Here is a 16,145-nt window from a genome sequence, read left to right as displayed (position 1 = left end):
CTAGCCTGAAGCTCATGTTTCCCCATCTTTGAAGTGGACACATGGATTATCCCAGGCTGAATGAGATATGCTAATGAACCAGTGGAATCCATGCCTGGCTGCTGCTATTGTTGTTTTTTGTTGTTAAACCATATGTAACTGCTGAAATGGGGCCATTTTTGATCTGCTGAAATGACAGTTTCCTATGGTTCACCCCAATGATCATCAAACAAACAATCACAGAGTTTGGAGGAGAGCTAATTCCAGATAAAGGAAACAGCATGTGTAGAGGTATCTGGCAAAGAAAGGAAATAAAAACATAGAAAAGTGCAAGAGTGAAAGGAGGAATGAAGGGTGTACCAGGCTGCTTTGCTGCAATAACAAGTGGGGCCAGCGTTTCAGTCCTCACAGCCATGAGTTCATTCTCACGAATGCTGCATGATGGCTGTGAGTCTGCAGCAGCCCTGTTGCTGTTCTGAGTCCCGAAGGAACAGCCCCTGTTTAAGGTGCACAGTTCTTGAGGCAGAGGGGAAAGAACAAAGGCTGGGGAGTCACAGAGCAGTTCTAAAGCTTCTGCCATATCCACTCCCAGGGGCAAGTGGACAAATCTAACATAAAGAGGGGAGAGAGATGAAATCTCACACCAACTATTTGGGAATAAAAACAATTCTACCATATGGGAAAGTAAAATGGGGAAGCTGCTGTGCAAAACAGCTTGGTGGCTCCTCAAAAACTTAAACATAGAATCACCATATGACCCAGAAATTCCATTCCCTGGTATATGCCCAAGAGAACTGAAAACAGAGACTTGAACTAACACCTATAAACTGATATTCACAGCAGCATTGTTCACAATTGCCAAAAAGTGGAAACAACCTAAGAGTCCATGAATGGGTAACAAAAATGTGGAATAGACATATAATGGGATATTATTCAGACACAAAAAGGAATGGGATTCTGATACACGCTACAATATACATGAACCTTGAAAACATTGTGATAAAACACAGACACAAAAGGACAAAACCTGTATGGTTCTGATGCTGAAAGCTTGGCCTTTGTGCATCAGTGTTGAAGCTTGGAGACAGCTTTGGGTGAAGTAGAAAAGAAAGCTTTTATTGCTTTGCTAGGCAAAGGGTGACATAGCAGGTTCCTGACCTGAAAAACTATGTGTCCCAAGCCGGGAGGATCTGATGAGGAGTTTTATAGCAAAGGTTCAAGGGTGGAGATGCTGATAAGATTAGGGTGTGTGCAGGGCCTGCACTCCTCTAATCTGGTCTCAGGCAATCTTCTTGATGAGCTTCTCTGATTCCTTTAATGTAGCCTCAGGTGGTCTTTCTATGGTATGAAGAATGCTGACATCTTAAAGCCCTTAAAGACATTGTTATGTGTATCCCTTGAGGCGGAACCAGGACCCTGCCCCAAGGCTGCACTGTTGTTTCTTGGCTGCCCCTCCCTTGTCTTTTCATCCCCTCCTTTCCTGGATTAGCAGCTGTTGAAATCTGCCCATTGGAATGCAGGGAAGATCTTGGAAGCTGGAGTCAAGAAACAGGGGACAGAAAGGCTTCCATGCCCAGGAGCCCCACAGGGTCCTGCGCAGCTTCAGTTCCACTTATATGAGGTACCTAGAGAAGGCAAACTCATAGAGACAGAAAGTAGAATAGAGGATACGAGGGATTGGAGGGAGGAGGGAGTTATTTCTTCATTGGTACAGAATTTCTGTTTGGGATGATTAAGAAGTTCTTAGATAGTGGTGATGGTTACACAGCACTGTGATGTACTTAATACCACTGAATTGTACACTTAAGGTGGTAAATTTTCTGGTATGTATGTATTACCACAATAAAAAAAAATTCTACCAGAAAAGGAAACAGGCAAGGGCTGGGTGTACTATTTTCTTTTTAGTTTAATTTTTTTTTTTATGTTGGAGTATAGTTGATTTACAATGTTGCGTTAGTTTCAGATGTACAGCAAAGTGACTCAGTTATACATATACATATATCCATCTTTTTCAGATTATTTTCCCATATAGGTTATTACAGAATATTGAGTAGAGTTCCCTGTGCTATTCAGTAGGTCCTGGCTGATTATCTATTTTATATATAGTAGTGTGTATATCTTAATCCCAAACTCCTAATGTGCTGTGGTATGGTTCATGGGCAAAACAAGTCAGAGATAATTCTCCATCATGAATTAACTCACAGTTAAATCTTAAATCAGCCTTCCTCATTAGAATCAGATAAATATGAAGAACACAGATGCCTTTAGAATCTAAATAGATAATTACCATTTGAATAGGAGATCCTACTCCTCTAAGTACACAGGCCTTTACAGGACATTGACCTAAGAATATGCAGTGGTTGTTTAGAATAGAGAAAAAAACCAAGTCCTCTGACATCATCTTTAAAAAGTTCATCTCAAGGGTCAAAAACAAATAAACCTAAAAAGTAAATCTCTTTCTTCCTTCCTTTCTTTCTTTCTTTCTTTCTTTTTTCTTTCTTTCTTTCTTTCTTTCTTTCTTTCTTTCTTTCTTTCTTTCTTTCTTTCTTTTCTTTCTTTCTCTCTTTCTTTCTTTCTTTCTTTCTTTCTTTCTTTCTCTCTCTTTCCCTTTCTTTCTTTCTTTTTCTTTTACTTTTTTTTTTTTTAATAGGCAGAGGGCAGTTGGGGCAAATTGCCAGGGAATGGAAATTCTTACCCCTCAGGGTGTTGAAGTTGTACTTGATTGGCTATAGCAGAGAATTTTAAATGTTTATTCAGTCGCTGGTAGCTAATTCAGAGAGAATAAACTGATTACAAATGGCCTGCTTCCAGAACCTTCAAAATAAAAACACTTCCCTAGATGGAACCAGTATCTGTCAACGTGAGCCCCCAAATGGAGCAAGCTGGGGTGTTTCTTTGGGGATTGTTGACATTGTCCAGGTATGAATGTGACCAGCGTTTAGTTCAGCTAGCTCACCTGGACAATTTCAGCTGAAAATGTAGTACTTTTCTTTTTTTCCCTGCTTTGTTACCCTCTAGGCTTCTGCCCTTGCAAATCGCAGCTGCTTCTTCATCCCTTCCACCCAGATCTACTGGAATGTGCTTATCAGTTACAGGCTGAGCGCCACTCCTTCTAAAGAATTCCTGGAGGGATGCAGAGTATGAATAGCTCTCGTTCTCCCTGTTTTTACAGGAAGAGAATGAACGGACCTTGTGTGAAATAACTCTCCAGTGTGTTCTCTTTGGGGCTTTAAATCATACTGGAGAGAACAAAAATAAAATAAAGCAGAACAGTACAGACAAGCTGGCAAAGACTAACTGAGAAAGGCGCCTTGGGATCTTGGGGCTAAGCCTTCGGGGGCCAAGATCAAGTGAGACCTGACGGTTTCCTTCTCAAGTGTGGGGCATCCTGAAGAGACTGTGGACTCCAAAGGTCCAGCCATCCTCTCACTGGGCTGGAAGTGGAGAATTTTACATTTTCAATTAGATTTTTTAATTTACTGCAAATAACGTAAAAATGACTAACAAGTAGTGAAGAAGAAAATCATCCAGAATTCACATCCTAATAAATCAGCCATTTGGATCTGTCCATGTTCCCATTCGAATGCTGTGAATTAAAATATTTAATTTTTACCTTATTATCATCATGGCAAAGGTATATTTTTATAAATTTCATTTCCTTTATTATGGTTTTATCTTTTTGATTATTTTAATGACTACAGAATATTCTATTGAGCTGATATGTAGCACCATGCCTAGAAATAGAGACAACATATATTTGTTGAAAAGATGAATTAACATATTTCATTTATCTACTTCCTTATTTGGAGCATTGAGTGTGCTTCCATTCTGACTATTTATTTTAAATAATGTTTAATGGCTCTTATGATTTTTCCTACTCTTTGCATACTTTCATTAGGAAAAGTTCTTGGAAATAGGATTTCTATGTCGGTGAACATTAAGTACACCAGCAAATTCCTTTATAAGAAGATTGTATAGATTTGCTGTACTGTCACTTCGTAATGCATAAGACAGCTGGGATTTTTATGTCCTGAGCATCACTGTTTGGTTAAGACTTTTTTTTTTTTAATATTTGCTAATCTCATAGGTGCAGAGAGAGTGAGAGATTTCAATTTGCACATCTCTTTTAAAATAATTACTGAGTAACTTCTGCATTTTATCTTCATTTTAGAAGTCTTTTCCTATGGCCTGACACAGAACTGGATCAGCTTTTAACGTTTCTCAAGAAACATTCTTTCAGCGAGTCGGAGAGTTTCAAAGTGAGCATGGGAGGTGTCCTGCACTGGCTCTGTGTGGCAAAGGGGACAAGTTTGAGTCACTGGACTCTCCCTAACCACTTAACGACCCTCAGCACAGAGCCTGGCCCATGGTGGCTGTCGCTGCATGTTGTCACTAAATTCTTCTCAGGCCGAGGCCTAAGGCTCAGGGTGGCCCCCAGCTGGCAGGGAAGGCTCTTAGGCAGGATGTGTGTGGAAGACCGTGAGGTGTTATTGACAATCCTCCCCGAAGCCCTCTTGGGGTTGGCAACTACCTCATGCTTCACATCGGCCAGTTGGTCCTCACATGGTCATCAGTTATTTGTTAAATCCTCATGGTGGTGTGCAAGGTGACTTCACTTTCATCCTCACTTTCCAGATTCAGGATGGGGCCCTGGGGATGTTGTTTGCCCAGGATGTCTCAGCCGTTAGGATCCAGGCTCAGGTGATCTGACTCCACAGCCCTTGCTTGGAGGGCTGCCCTGCAGTCCTGGGGCACAGGGACACCCTGGGCTGGGTGTGAGTCCTTCAAAGTCTTACCTGGAGTGAGGTTTACCCAGAAAGAAGGTCACATGTGTGTTAAATGATTACACCCTGTCTTCTTCTTTATTGTTTAGAAATTAATATTGAATCAATAATACATGGAAGTACAAATGATGATGAAGATGATGGTATGCACTAATTGTCCTGATCTTAGTATTTTAAAAACTGAGACCTGAGGAGGGTGTTATCGATCCCACTACAGATGAAGAGACTGAATCTCAGAGATGGAGCAGCCTGCACAGCCATGACTCCCAGAAGATCTCCTAACTCATCTGCATGAGGGACAGGATAGCAACGCCGGCCCTGAGGGGACACTGAGGGTGGGATGCTCAGCAGCTGGTGTGGCGCACAGGACTCTGGATGATGGAGGAGACAGCAAGCAGAAGCCACGTGTGCAAGAGAGTGGCCAGGGTGGTTCAGGGGAGAGCCTGGTTCGTGGGCTCAGGGTCATCATAGGTGACCAGGGGCAGCAGTAGGGGCGCTGGGCAGGGAGAAATGGGAGGCCCTCTAGATGTGTTGCTGGGACAGTGACAGACAGGATGGAGGGTCCAGGGCTGGTCGGAGTTCACCTTTAGCAGGAGAAGGAGCTAAGAAGGAGGTGGAGAGGGACGTTGAGAGCCGCCTGTGGGCCTCGTGGCTCCTACAAAGTAGGGGCTGAGGATGGGGCTGCAGGGTCACCGCAGACCTGCGCTTCTGCAGTCAAGCACTCGGGAAATTCCCAGTACCCTGACCATCAGACTGGCTGGAAGTTTCCACAGAGCCTCTGCTGGTGGGTTTTCACAATATGAGGGACCCTCAAGTCACACTATGGGGGTGACATGACCCAGGGCAAGGGGCTGGCTTAGCCCCCTGAACAAAGCTGATTTTCCAGAACCTCTCCATCAGTTTAGCAATGAGCCCTGTTTCCTCATGTACGTTCTTCCCGCATCACTCAGGTTTCTCCAGGAATAGGTCAACATTCTCCTTCTTGGATTAAACTGAGAGAAAACCTGAAAGGGACTATAGAGGAGACCCTTTTCCTCGTTGCTCTAGACCAGCTTTCTCAACTTCAACACTATAGGCGTTTGGTGCTGGGTAATCATTTGTGGGGATAGGCTGGCCTGTGTATGGAGGTGATGCAAGGCAGCACCTCTGGCCTCTGCCCATTAGATGCCAGGAGCGGGCCTTCCCCTCCCTGATGTGACAGCATGAAATGCGTCCAGATGTTGCCAAGTGTCCCTCAGGGGCAAAATCACCTCCGGGTGGGAAAAACTGTCTTAGCAGAACTCGTTTATTTTACTCTACAAAGGGAAAATGGACTAATAAATATGTAGATGGACACTTGTATAATTTAAAAATAATCTGTGACTATGGTACTAATCATACAATTAAATAATACCACACTGGGTCTCTGTGAATATCACCTTCCAGATAAAACTCAGAACTGTGCCATTTGAACCAGATTCAAATTCTGTTTTTGTCTTTCTCCCAGAAGATTTCCCCTGGACATGGTCTCCCTTGTTTCCTGTTTCAAACCACTGTTTATGGCCTCTGAGAAACAGCTGTTATATCCCCAAAATAAGGACATTTCAGTGGTAGCCTCATCTTTTGCTTGTAGTTCCTCTTAAGGAGGACGCTGTCCTTAAAGCTCAGACAACACCATCTGATGCTCTGCATGGGTTTTAGAGCGCAGAGTGAAAACGGGGGCAATGGCAGGGGAGGAAGACCAGGTCAGATGCTCCTCTTCCGTGGCGTCCGCTGTCTGCCTGCCGGGTCACTGGGGGTGCAGAAAAGCCTCTGCAGAGAGTTCAAGGGTGTCTCCAGCACCGTCATCCATCACTTCTTTATATGTGTTGGGGAAGAGGTCAAGTCAAGCAGGCAGGCTATCCAGCCAGCAGTGCTATTGCCCTTCGCCTCCTTCCTGAGAAGCTATGTGTGGCCACTCTCAGAGCTGGGGACAGCACTTCCCCCTGAGGAGGGACTGTTTCTTATCTGATGGGAGCCCACGCAGACGTCCCGGCAAATGGCGACAGGTTGATGGCTCTCTGGAGACTCTGACCGCGCAAGCAGGGCGAGTGTCACAAGGAACGTTTGTGAGTGTAATAGTGTGGAGAGCTAGTGTAACAGTGTGACTCTGCTTTTGTTTTGGTTTTTTATAATTTTTTTTGGAGTATAGTTGATTTACAATGTTGTGTTAGTTTCAGGTGTACAGCAAAGTGATTCAGTTATACATATATCCACTCTTTTTTAGATTCTTTTCCAATGTAGGTCATTACAGAGTATTGAGTAGAGTTCCCTGTGCTATACAGTAGGTCCTTATTAGTTATCTATTTTATGTATAATAGTGTGTATATGTCAATCCCAATCTCCCAATTTATCCCTCCCCCTGCCTTATCCCCTGGTAACTGTAAATTTGTTTTCTACCTCTGTAGTTCTATTTCTGTTTTGTAGATAAGTTCATTTGTACCCTTTTTAAGAGTCCATATATAAGTGGCATAGTATATTTGTCTTTCTCTGAGTATGACTCAGTTGTAATTTTGTTTTTTCTCACCAGAATGCTAGGGAGACCAAAACAGACAGCTGGGTTAACATGTAAATATGTCTTTACCAACAGAAAGATAAACCGCATCCTGATTGAATTGAGGGTGGGAGAGGTCTTTCCAAGCAGAAACTCAAAAGTCAAAAAATTTGCAAGTCTGATGACAGAAACATTTCAAATATCTTTACATAAAAATAATCTGAAAGATAATCATCAGAATATTGGGAAACAGTCACAGCCTATACAACAGAATTAATATTAATATAGTAAGAACTCTCAGAAGCAACGAGAAAAGATTTAGTGAGCTCAACAGAGCCGGCAAAAGATAGGAAGTATGCGATTCGACAAAGGCTGGAAAGTACATGAGAAATTTGTACCCAAAATGCAAACTGGAACAGCGATTGGTAGAACCATAGTTTAGCTGGCAGGTAAACAAAGATGCAAAAGGATGCAGTAGCCAGAGCTGGAGATTCTGCAGGTGGAGGACATGGTGTGCAGGCAGGTTTGGTTTCAGCATAGAGTTTTTTGAGAACCGTTGGCCATTGTACCTTGAGAATGGAAAGTCTGAATACTTTGACCTGGCAACTCCACATCTAAGTACTTAGTATCAAGAAATAATAAGTACTCCAAACAAAAATTTAGAAAGCTTCATGACTTGAAGCTATGAAGGCAAAAATGTGGAAAACCCTAAATGTCTAGGAGAGAGTTTAAATTAACCCCAGTTGAACCATACAATGGAATAATCCTGAATCTATTAAAGATATTTATGTTGACCTACACTTATGGACATGAGGATGTTTATAAAACACTAAAGGCAAAAACAGATTTAAGGTATTACATGTGATTTTATTTATGTAAAATATATAAGTATACTTACATATACATAAATATATAGAAAAATTGGAACTACATGTATCAAAATATCATTCAGTAGCTATCTGTAGATTTGCAAATCAGAATGATTTCATTTCTTCTTCTCTTATCTGTAGTTTCTAAGATTTTGGCAGGCAACATGTATTATCTGAGTAATAAACTAATAATAAAAGCAAAATAATAAAAATGAAAAGAAACCCTGTGACTTTTGAGCAGCCTTTTCACTACCTATTCTGATTCTTGGAACTTGTTCAAAGTGGATGACTCCTTCTGACTTCCCATTTTCTGTCTTACCTTCAAAGCTGGGCTTTGGTCTGAATCCTCCAGACTCTCCTGTAACTCTTTCTCTCATTTTTATCAGGCCCACATCCCATGTTAACTCCTGCCCAGACGTTCCCCGCAGGATCCAGCTCCTTTAGGCTTCTGGTTTCACACCAGGAATGAGTTCCCAGAAGCAGAATTGAAAGCAAAAGGAGGCCTATGGGCACCGGTGGCTGCTCTAAAATATGTAAATTTGGTTTACCGCTCTGCTGCTCAAAATACTCCATTGTCTCACCTTCAAATTCAGAATTAAAGCCATACTCTCCCCGTTGCTTATAAGATCCCATGAAATTTGAGCCCTGGAACCTCTCTGAATTTTTTCCCTCTCTCTTTACCTCACCTGGTCTGCATGGGACACAATGGTCTCAATGCTGTTCTAGTTAACACACCAAGTCCACTTCCACACCAGGGCCTTTGCACTTGCTTCCCTTGGTCCAGAAAAATGTACAGTCAGCCTCTCTTCCTCACTTATTCAGGTTTCTGCTAGAGTGTCATCCCCGTTAAGAAGCATTTCCTGATCATTTAATCTAAAACAGAACCTTTCCCATCATTCCATTTCCCCTGACTTACCTTTATTTTTCCATAAAGCTCCTCAATCACCACCTGATGAGTTGTTTGTTGTTTGTTTATTGCCTCTCCTGCCTGCAACAAGACTCCATCATGGGGAGATTTTGCCTTGTTCTTTGCTGTACCCACAATTCCCCCCCCAAAAAAAAAATTCCTGGTCCATATTTACTGGTGAAAAGAAAGAGAGGGAACAATAGTAGAAATTAATGAACTGGAAGACAGAGAAACAAAATCACAAAGGGAAAAGCTGTTTTTAGAAAATAGGAAATAAACTACTGAGAAAACCGATTAAATCAAAAAGAGGAAGACACAAAGAAATTATATTCATGATGACAAAGGAGGTAAAACAGGTAAAGGAAAAGTTTTAAAAATTATAAGAGACTTCCCTGACCGACTTCATACAATAAATGGAAGATTCCGCTGAGTTGGGGGCCCTGCCTGCCCTGACGCCCCCTGCTGGCCATCTGTACACAGCGGGGACAGGCCCAGCCCAGGTGAGGTGTGGGTTGAAGCTTATACAGAATTAGATAATGACATGAGAGAAAAATCACACAAATTTACATACTGAAAAGCTGACAAATATCACAAAGATCGTAAAACCCAGAAAAATCACATGACATTGTTATTAGTAGTAGCCGTAACCGACTTTCTGCCACACGTCTGCAATGCTCACTTCTCTGGGTTTTCCTTGTACATTTTTTATTGCTTCCTCCTATGACAATAATTTAGCAATATCATTTTCTGTAGAGAGAACAGAAAGCTAATTCCATCTTTCCTCCCGCAAGGTTGACAGAAATTTGTTTTTTATTGTTGATAGTTTGGAAAAACTGCTTTCGGTGCCACCTCTCTAAATGGCAATGTCACAGTGGTGACTTTCTGTGCAGTTTCTTGCTTAGTGGGTCCTCCCAGCAGGACCAGGGAAGGATGCAGAGTCAAGGGAAGCCCTCGGGGACCTTGGGTCTTCCCTGGCAGGTGGGTGGGGTGGGTGCAGGATCAGGTCAAGTCCTCAGAGGTCCACAGCCTCCATCCCCCAGGCCCTCTGGATATGGCCTCTCCCAGTCACTGCCTCAGTGGCAGGTCCATCCTCCCACCAGGGGTGGTCCTCTCCAAGCAGAGGACAGAGCAGCACCTTCAGATCCTTCTCCTTGAGTTCAAAGATGCTCCATGAATCCCCAAGAAAGCAGCTGATGCTGGGGTAATAGGATGGAACATGGTATTGGCAGTTTTCTGATCCCCACAAGCAGGGCATAAAGGTGACCTTAGGATGGGGCAGTGCTCCATGCCTCTGGCCAGCAGCTGGAGCTGCTGAAACCTCCCTGCATCCTTGGAGGAGAGCACAGCTCGTGTAAGCTTCATTCTCTTCATGGCAATCTCACTGCTGAGCAGGAGCCACCTTTGGAGCAAGTAGGAATGGTTCAAAAGCCTGCAGGAGGGACAGATGGAAATGCCTTCTAGGGTAAGGGGACAGGATTTACTGCCATGGCTATGCTTCCAGGTGTTCTTCTACATGTGTTCTTGTCTTGGTCCTTCTTCATTCCTGCCGAGTCCTGGTATTGGCCATCAATCCCCTCACACTCCTTGTAACCTAGTCAAGAATGCTCACCTTGCTTTTATATCTGATATTTAACTGTTTGTTTTCTATATGTTTTATGGTTTTTTTTGTTCCTCCATTTCTCTATTACTTCTGTTTTTTATGTTAGATGCATGTATTCTAGTGTACCATTATAATTCTATTTTCATTTATTTTACTATATATTTTTGAGTTATTTTCATAGTGGTTGCCCTGGGGATGATAAGTAATGTCTTATCATATAAAAATCTAGTTCAGATTATATCAATTTAATTTCAGTGTTATGCAAAGACTTTGCTCTTATATGGCTCCATTCCCTCCCACTCCTGTGTGGTATTATTGTCACAAATTATATATTTGTAAACAGTATGCCCATCAACACAGATTTATAGTTATTTCTTTATGCTGTAGTCCTTTACATTTGATAGGAGGAAAAAAGTTACAAATAAAACAATCATTTATACTGTCTTTTATATTGACCTATGTTCTCACCTTTATTGGTACTCTTGATTTTTTTTTTTAAAGGCTATTTATTCTTTTTTTTTTTTTTTTTTTTTTTTTGTGGTATGCCGGCCTCTCACTGTTGTGGCCTCTCCCATTGCGGAGCACAGGCTCCGGACGCACAGGCCCAGCAGCCATGGCCCACGGGCACAACTGCTCCGCGGCATGTGGGATCTTCCCGGACCGGGGCACGAACCCGTGTCCCCTGCATCGGCAGGCGGACTCTCAACCACTGTGCCACCAGGGAAGCCTTATTCTTTTTTTTTTTTTTTTTAAGACCATACTTCATTCAGATTTATTTTGCTTTTTTTTTAATTTTTTTTTTTTTTTTATGGCTGTGTTGGGTCTTCGTTTCTTTGCGAGGACTTTCTCTAGTTGCGGCAAGTGGGGGCCACTCCTCATCACAGTGCGCGGGCCTCTCATTATCCCAGCCTCTCTTGTTGTGGAGCACAGGCTCCAGAGGCGCAGGCTCAGTAATTGTGGCTCACGGGGCTAGCTGCTCCGCGGCATGTGGGATCTTCCCAGACCAGGGCTCGAACCCATGCTCCCTGCATTGGCAGGCAGATTCTCAACCACTGCACCACCAGGGAAGCCCCGCTACTCTTGATTTTTTTGTGTGGATTCAAGTTGCTGTCTGATGTCCCTTTACATCAACCTGAAAGACTCACTTTAGTAGTTCTGGTAGGGTAGTTCTGTTAGAGACACATTATCTCAGTTTTTGAAATATGAGACTATATTCATTTCTCCTTCATTTCTGAAGGATAGTTTTGCCAGATATAGAATTCATGGTTGACAGGTTTTTTTTTTCTGTGCTTTGAATATATCATGCCACTTACTTCTGATCTCCATGGTTTCTGATGAGTAATCAGCCATCAATCTAAAAGAGGATCACTTGTACAAAATCAGTCACTTCTCTCTTGCTGCTTTCAAGATTCTCCCTCAGTCTTTGGCTTTTGACAGTTTGATGATGATGTATATATGTGGATAACTTGAGTTTATCTTACTTTGAATTCCTTGAGCTAATTGGATGAGTAGATTGTTTTCCATCAAACTTGGGACATTGTCAGCCATTATTTCTTCAAATATCCTTTCTGTCCCTTCCTTTCTCTCCACTCTCTCTAAGATTCCCATTATTCATATGTTGAGAATTTTACTTGTGTTCCACAGGTCGCTGAGACTGTGTTCATTTTTCTTTCTTTCTTTTTCTTTCTGTTTCTCAAAATAGATAATCTCAATTGACTATCTTCAAGTTCACTTAGTGTTTCTTCTGCCTGCTCAGAACTCAAGTTCAAGAGCCTTGAAGTGAATTTTTCATATTAGTTATTGTACTTTTCAACTTCAGAATTTCTATGTGATTTTTAATGATTTCTATTTCTTTATAGGCATTCTCTATTTGATAAGACATCATTTATTTTTCCTTTAGTTCTTTAGACACAGCCTTATTTACACTTTGAACATATTTGAATAGCTTATTTAAAGTCTTTGTCCATACTCTGGTTTCTCTTCAGATCATATAGATCTTTCATCTTTGTCCAATAAGTCCAATGTCTGATCTTCCTCAGAGACAATTTCTATTGATTGCTTACCCCCGCCCACATGCTGTGTATGCTTTCTTGTTTATTTGTATGTCCCATAATTTTTTGTTGAAAATCAGACTATTAAAATAATATAATGTGGCAACTCTGAATATCAGATTTCCCCCGCCCCCCACCCCTGCCCCACCCTGGATTGTTGTTGTCACTGTTGTTTGTCTGGTGACTTTTCTGAGCTAATTTTACAAAGTCTGTATCTTCCTCATGTGTGGTCACTGCAGTCTCTGCTCAACTTAGTGGTCAGCTAGTGATTGGACAGAGATTTCCTTAAATGCCTGGACACCAATGTATCCCAGTTTTTTTTTTTTCAGGCTGTCTATTTGGCATTTACTTATCAAAAGGCCACAATATAACTTTTATTCTAGAGAGGCAAAAGCCAGAATGAAAACAAAGACATGTGGTCATATTTCCAGAGTGAAAAACAAAACTTTTATAAAGTTGACAGATAACATTTATTAAAACATGTCACACACAGATGAATCGGTTTGCAGGGCAGAAATAGAGACCCAGCTGTAGAGAACAAATGTATGGACACCAAGGGGGTAAAGTGGGGGGCTGGGGGGCAGTGGGATTAGGATTGACATGTATACACTAATATGTATAAAATAGATAACTAATAAGAACCTTCTGTATAAAAAATAAATAAAATAAAATTCAAAATTTCAAAAAAAACCATGTCATACAAAAGGGCATGGTCTCTTGTATAAGAAGAAAATATTAAACAGTGATGTTCAATCAAGTAAAACATGCATACACTGAGGACAGCAATATATAAAGACAAAACTATTCAACTTTTGCAACACAGGCATAACATTTCGCAAAATATCCATAAGATATGTACCTAATGATCATCTGTTTATCATGAAATGTTTTTTTGGTCTAAGAGTCACCTGACTTGCATAAATAAAGTAATTATCTATTGATAGAAGAAACATTGGGAACCTCATGAAAGGAAAGAGAAGTCTCCCAGTTTTTGCCAAGGGTCTCTGTATGTGTTTTGAGGTGCTCCTTCAACTCTCAGTCAGGCAGTTGATAATGTTGCCTTTGCCTTCCTTTCCTGCTTGTGCAGAGCTTCAAGGTCAACCAAAGGTGAGAGCAGGACCTTCTTAGGGCTTTCCTGAGCAAGCACACAATCCAGGGCATGTGCACAGTCTTTCTAGATTCCCAGAAATATGTCAGAGCTTTGCTAAGCCCCTATGAATTTCTCATTCCCGTTTTTTCTCTTAAGTTTTTGGTTAGTCTAGGGTTTCTCCCAACTCTTACCCACCACCTCAGGCAGCTACAAAGTTAAACATGTCAACATTAATTGTTTTCAACAAGCACCCCTTGGGGAGAAGGCTTTTTGCACTAGGCAAGCTCTAAGTCAGGTTAAATGCAGATAACCCTGAAAGTGAGATCTTCCAGGGAACACTGAGACAGGTCAAATAATGACAGTTATTTGGGACTGGGGCTTTGCAAGAGCTCCAGCTCCATTCTGTTACCTCTAGTGTTTGCTAGGTTGCAGTGGAAATACAGGCTTTCATTTTTCAAGGTTATTATAGATCTGGAGAGAAGGGGATGGGACTAGAGCAAGTTAAATGCCATGAAGCTCACTGGTCTTACTGAGATTTAGCCAGTTATTCTCTAATAAATGTTCCTCAGATTACTCCATGCCTTTGCTTAATTTCTAGAGTTCTGAAAAATTTGATTCTGACAACTTTTGTCAGTTGTCTCATTGCTTTTATGGAGAATAGAATATTTGGAGAAAAGAATTTCCTGCCTTTTTCATTGATGTCATTTAACTTTCTTTTGATACATGAAGTATCTTAATTATGCTCCTTTTATGTAACCTCAGCCTGACCTGATAGCTCTGCTCCTGAAGGAATTTGACCCTGATTCTTGGTCCTTACTTATCCCCCTAGGCCCAAGTTTTCACTGTCCTATAACATGAGTACACCCCTAAAATGTGTATTTATTGATGGTATTCAAACTAGTGTATGTACTAGCACCATTAAAGTTTGTATAAGGAAGTTTTATAGTGAAATATTACTCCAAGTGAGGCCCCAACCAGCAGTGTGAACATCACTTGTGAGCTGATTAGAAATTCAAATTCTCAGGCCCTAACCTGATCTATTAAATCAGGAACTGGGAGTGGGGCCCAGATAACTGTTTTAACAAGTACTTCAGGTAATTTTTATGCTCATTGAAGTTTAAGAACCACTGGAAAAGAGAAAAGTGCATAATCTACTCCAGTTAAATATTCTAATCACCTGAGTAGCCACTTATTCCCTATCTCCACTGAATTGAGTGATCTTCGATGAGTTACTTATTCTCATCTGTAGGTTTTATATCCAAATCTGTAAAATGATGGAGTTAATATGTAATCAAAGAGATAAGGGAGTTATTTTGTTTTGGTTTTTATATGGTATCTGAATTCCCAGTCTTGCTTAGAAGTGCCTTCCCTTCTTAATGATTATTAAAAAAAAAAAATAACTCCTGTATCTTATTATATCATTAAATGGGTTGTACCTTTCTAGATCTTTAATCAACCTAGAAATCATTTTTAAATTTTGTATAAATGCATATATATATTTTTTTTCTTTTATAAATTGTTAGCTATTTGTCCTAGTATCATTTATCATATATTAAAAACTCAAGCATTTTTGGTTTGGTTTCTGGACTCTATGTTCTCTTTTGCTCATCAATTTTTCTATTCCTGTGCCAGTATTCCCAAACTATATTGTTTGGATTAGAGTAACTTTAACATACATTTAAGTATCTGGAAAATAAGTCCCTTATAATTTCTTTTCCAAAACATTCTCAGAAATGATCAAGGTTATTGTTCATATGAAATTTATAATCAGTTTGCCTAATTTCAAAAGCAAGATCAGAATACTTAAACAACCATTAGGATTCTGATTGGAGTTACATTGACTTTACACACTGATTGGAGATGCATTTATGATATTCAGTCTTCCCATTCAGGGATATGACATGTCTTCATTTACTGAAGCTTTCTTTTATGTCATCTGTAAAATATAACTCAAACTTCTGTTGAAGGAATACATGCAACTGCATATTTGCTATAATGATGAAATTGACTGAAGCCATAGTTAAGGGAGAGGGAGGAAGGCTTTGGAGGGGATGCAGATTCAGAAGAACATATCAGAAAGACAGCAACATGACAGGACAAAACCCAGAAAAATATTCTGACAATATGACAGTATGTATATGACAGGTTTTTACCTGTACAGCAGAGCTACTTCTTGGATCTGCTCTCCCCTACCAAGAGAAACCGTAATTCATGCCTTTTCCTTTTTTTCACTTTCATTTCATTCCTCCTCAAGGAGGGGCTGGAAATCTGGCAGTAAAGGAAAAAATTACATATGTGTATGTTTGTGCCTTAATTTTTGCCTCTTTTCATGAAAGTCTTACCATATTTTAAG

This window comes from Mesoplodon densirostris, chromosome 3, assembly GCF_025265405.1.
Source record: "Mesoplodon densirostris isolate mMesDen1 chromosome 3, mMesDen1 primary haplotype, whole genome shotgun sequence".
Taxonomy (NCBI): Eukaryota; Metazoa; Chordata; class Mammalia; order Artiodactyla; family Ziphiidae; genus Mesoplodon; species Mesoplodon densirostris.
Note: the sequence above shows the minus strand (reverse complement) of the source record.